Consider the following 5,000-nt stretch of genomic DNA (forward strand, 5'->3'; position numbering starts at 1 on the left):
AAGGTTTAGAGTCATAGGTCAAAGTTTGGTGAAATGGCTATGTGGCACATATGCCTCTATGCATAGGTGGCATTTGATTTTTAATTTGTCTAGGCTTGACCCAATTGGTGTTGTTGAGTGTTGAAATGGTATATGGAAGTGATCCAACTATTCCCAACAAGTCCTGGGGTCAATCTTCTCAAATTCACAAATTTGCACTTTTCTCTCATATGCCTCTATGGCATTTTTAGTTTCTTTTTAATTTCTTTGGAAACCACTTGGAATTGGTTTGATAGGTACTAGGTAAGGTGTATGAAGCTTTTCCAATTCTCTAAATAAAGTGGAAAGGTTTTGGGTAAAGTTTTATAAATATAGCCCTAGGCACATATGCCTCTTTCTTATTTAATTTCCTTTTATTTTAATTTAACTAGGGTGGTGAAAAGAGGGGTGAGGTTTAGGGTTTAGTGGGGTTCACAATGGTTCACCACCATTTAGCATAATTAATAAAGGTAGGGTTCAAGATTTACCTATTAGGGCTATATGCCCCCATATGTCTTTTATTTTATTTTGGGTTTCTCAAAATAGATCCAAATGATTTCTGGAGAAGATTAGGGTTTAAGGTTTTTATTATTTGATTTCTTTCTCTTTTATTTTATTGGGTTGGTGACCTTCACTTGATCACATTAGGGTTTTAGGGTTTAGCACATAAGCATAATAACACTCATCATGGCAAAACACAAGATTTAAACCAGATCTATATGTATCAATCTTATTTTAATAAAAGTTTTTGTTGGTTCCAAAATTTGGAACTAGGGAAATTCATTTTGTTTGTTTTGAAATTTTTGGGTTGTTACATACATAGAGCTTGCTAAAATTTGGTTTGCATATTTGGTCTCTCTAAAGTCTAGATAATTTCTAGTATTGAGTTTTGAACAACAAGGAAGACGGTGTAGAGTCTTATAATGTTTACAATATGTCTTTTATGTGAGTTTTGTTGCACTGGTTCATCCTTGTGTTTGTTTCAAATAACCTTGCTAGCCTAAGCCTTGTATCGAGAGGGAATACTTCTCATGCATCCAAAATCCTTGAGCCAACCACTATGCCATTTGTGTCCACCATACCTACCTACTACATGGTATTTCTCCGCCATTCCAAAGTAAATTGCTTGAGTGCTACCTTTAAATAATTCAAAATTTATCACCTCTGATTTGTGTCAATGTTTTATAGCTCATGAGGAAGTATGTGGTGTTTTATCTTTCGATCTTGTCATTTACTTTTGACAGACTTTCACAATGGACTAGTGGCACATCCGCTTATCCAATAATTTTGCAAAAGAGCTGGCAATGGGGTTCCCAGCCCCAATTAATTAACTTTCATTAATAATTCTCTTCACATATTTTGCTCGATTCATCGAGTAAGCAACTTAATTTTGCAAATAGACACTCCTCCATGGTATGTGAATGTTGGAAGGCACCCGAGGATTCGGTTAGCCATGACTTGTGTAAGCAAAAGGTTGGGAGGAGTGTCATCCATAAATAAAGAAAAACTAAACTAAAGTACATGTGTAAACAAAAGAGAAGAGGGATGATCTACCTTGCTCGGTAGAGATAACGTCCTTCATGGGAGCCGCTCTTGAAAGTCCGGTTGATGAGGTAGTTAGAGTGCCCACTACCATTCGTTGACAACAACAAACACCTCTCAAAATTTTACTTTTATGCTCTCTTTATGTTTTCAAAACCAAAGCTCTAGCACAAATATAGCAATCGATGCTTTCCTCTTTGAAGGACCATTCTTTTACCTTTTATGTTGAGTCAGTTCACCTATTTCTCTCCACCTCAAGAAGCAAACACTTGTGTGAACTGTGCATTGATTCTTACATACTTTCATATTGCATTTGTTATATTACTCTATGTTGACAATATCCATGAGATATACATGTTACAAGTTGAAAGCAACCGCTGAAACTTAATCTTCCTTTGTGTTGCTTCAATACCTTTACTATGAATTTATTGCTTTATGAGTTAACTCTTATGCAAGACTTATTGATGCTTGTCTTGAAGTATTATTCATGAAAAGTCTTTGCTTTATGATTCACTTGTTTACTCATGTCATTACCATTGTTTTGATCGCTGCATTCATTACATATGTTTACAATAGTATGATCAAGGTTATGATGGCATGTCACTCCAGAAATTATATTTGTTATCGTTTACCTGCTCGGGACGAGCAGAACTAAGCTTGGGGATGCTGATACGTCTCCGACGTATCGATAATTTCTTATGTTCCATGCCACATTATTGATGATATCTACATGTTTTATGCACATTATATGTCATTATTATGCGTTTTCCGGAACTAACCTATTGACGAGATGCCGAAGGGCCAGTTCTTGTTTTCTGCTGTTTTTGGTTTCAGAAATCCTAGTAACGAAATATTCTCGGAATTGGACGAAATCAACGCCCAGGCATCTTAGAATCTCCGAAGCATCCAGAACACCCGAGAGTCGCCGGAGGGGGCCACAGGCCCACAGCATGGTAGGCCGGCGCGGCCTAGGGGGGGCGCCCCCCTAGTGTGTCACCGCCTCGTCGCCTCTCCGACTCCGCCTCTTCGCCTATATAAAGGTCCCTGACCTAAAACCTCGATACGAAAAAAGCCACGGTACGAGAAACCTTCCAGAGCCGCCGCCATCGCGAAGCCAAGATCTGGGGGACAGGAGTCTCTGTTCCGGCACGCCGCCGGGACGGGGAAGTGCCCCCGGAAGGCTCCTCCATCAACACCACCGCCATCTCCATCAACGCTGCTGTCTCCCATGAGGAGGGAGTAGTTCTCCATCGAGGCTCGGGGCTGTACCGGTAGCTATGTGGTTAATCTCTCTCCTATGTGCTTCAATACAATAATCTCATGAGCTGCCTTACATGATTGAGATTCATATGATGATGCTTGTAATCTAGATGTCATTGTGCTAGTCAAGTGGATTTTACTTATGTGATCTCCGGAGACTCCTTGTCCCACGTGTGTAAAGGTGACAGTGTGTGCACCGTGTGGGTCTCTTAGGCTATATTTCACAGAATACTTATTCACTGTTATGAATGGCATAGTGAAGTGCTTATTTATATCCCTTTATGATTGCAATGTGTTTTGTATCACAATTTATCTGTGTGCTACTCTAGTGATGTTATTAAAGTAGTTTATTCCTCCTGCACGGTGTAATGGTGACGGTGTGTGCATCGTGTAGTACTTGGCGTAGGCTATGATTGTGATCTCTTGTAGATTATGAAGTTAACTATTGCTATGATGGTATTGATGTGATCTATGCCTCCTTTCGTAGCGTGAAGGTGACGGTGTGCATGCTATGTTAGTACTTGGTTTGGTTATGTTGATCTGTCGTGCACTCTAAGGTTATTTAAATATGAACATCGAATATTGTGGAGCTTGTTAACTCCGGCATTGAGGGTTCGTGTAATCCTACACAGTTAGTGGTGTTCATCATCCAACAAGAGAGTGTAGAGTCTAGCATCTATCTATTTATTCTGTTATGTGATCAATGTTGAGAGTGTCCACTAGTGAAAGTATGATCCCTAGGCCTTGTTCCTAAATATCGCTATCGCTGCTTGTTTATTGTTTTACCGCATCTTTACTTCCTCGCAATATTACTACCATCAATTCGCACGCTAGCAAGCACTTTTACGGCGCCGTTACTACTGCTCATACTTATTCATACCACTTGTATTTCACTATCTCTTCGCCGAACTAGTGCACCTATTAGGTGTGTTGGGGACACAAGAGACTTCTTGCTTTGTGGTTGCGGGGTTGCATGAGAGGGATATCTTTGACCTCTTCCTCCCGAGTTCGATAAACCTTGGGTGATCCACTTAAGGGAAACTTGCTGCTGTTCTACAAACCTCTGCTCTTGGAGGCCCAACACTGTCTACAAGAATAGAAGCACCCGTAGACATCAGCAGGTATCTCTATGGATGAAGTGAAGAAGAAATTATTCTCTATATCGTTGTCTTGTAAAGCGGCGCATTGGTACAAACTGCTGAAGGATGGGCATTCTCTTGATTGGAAGGATATTGTGCCTCTATTTTACTCTAAATTCTATCCTCCAAGTGAAATTCACGAAGACCGAAACCGCATATATAATTTCTGGCCTCATGATGGAGAGAGTATTGCTCAAGCATGGGAGAGATTGAAGTCTTTAATGCTCAAATGCCCCAATCATGAGCTTCCCGGTAATATCATCATTGATAATTTCTATGCAAGACTTTCTTTTCAAGATAAAACCTTGCTTGGATACGCTTGTTCCGGATCATTCACGCGCAATAAAGAAGAGTTTAAATGGGACCTTCTTAATCGGATTCAGGAGAACGCTGAAGATTGGGAGAACGACAAAGGTAAAGAGTCAGGTATAAATTATGATTATGAATGCATTGAAACTTTTATGGATACTAATACAATTTGAAATATGAGTGCTACTTATGGTCTTGACTCTCAAGTTGTTGCAAATCTTTATAAAGCTTTTGCCTCTCATTTTGAATTGCCTAGGAGGAATTTTGATAAGTATCATGAACCTTTCAAAGACACTTGCATGGAAAATGAAATTATTGTTAATGATTGCAATAAGCATGCCCAAACTTCTGAAAATACTATTTCCTATAAGCATGTTAATTTTTGTGGAATGCATAGACCTTGTGGAATTAATCAAATCGAAGATGAATATTGTATCCATCACATAAATGAAAAAACTAGAAAGTGGTCTAGGGCTCTAGATGATCTTGGTAAAAAAGTTTGTGCCCTCTATCCTTTTATTTGTGAACTTTGCCATAGAACGGGACATTTTAATTTTCAATGCTCCTCCAATGATAATTCGAACCCCATGAGTTCTGCAAATTTGTATTGTGATGATGAAATTACTCCTAATCGAGCATGATGAACTTACTTTATTTTTGTGGTGTGAAGAGTTATCAAGAAAAATCTCTTTGTTACATATGAGTGATCTTGATATTGATGATGTCCTGCAT

This window comes from Lolium rigidum, chromosome 4, assembly GCF_022539505.1.
Source record: "Lolium rigidum isolate FL_2022 chromosome 4, APGP_CSIRO_Lrig_0.1, whole genome shotgun sequence".
NCBI classification, from domain to species: Eukaryota; Viridiplantae; Streptophyta; class Magnoliopsida; order Poales; family Poaceae; genus Lolium; species Lolium rigidum.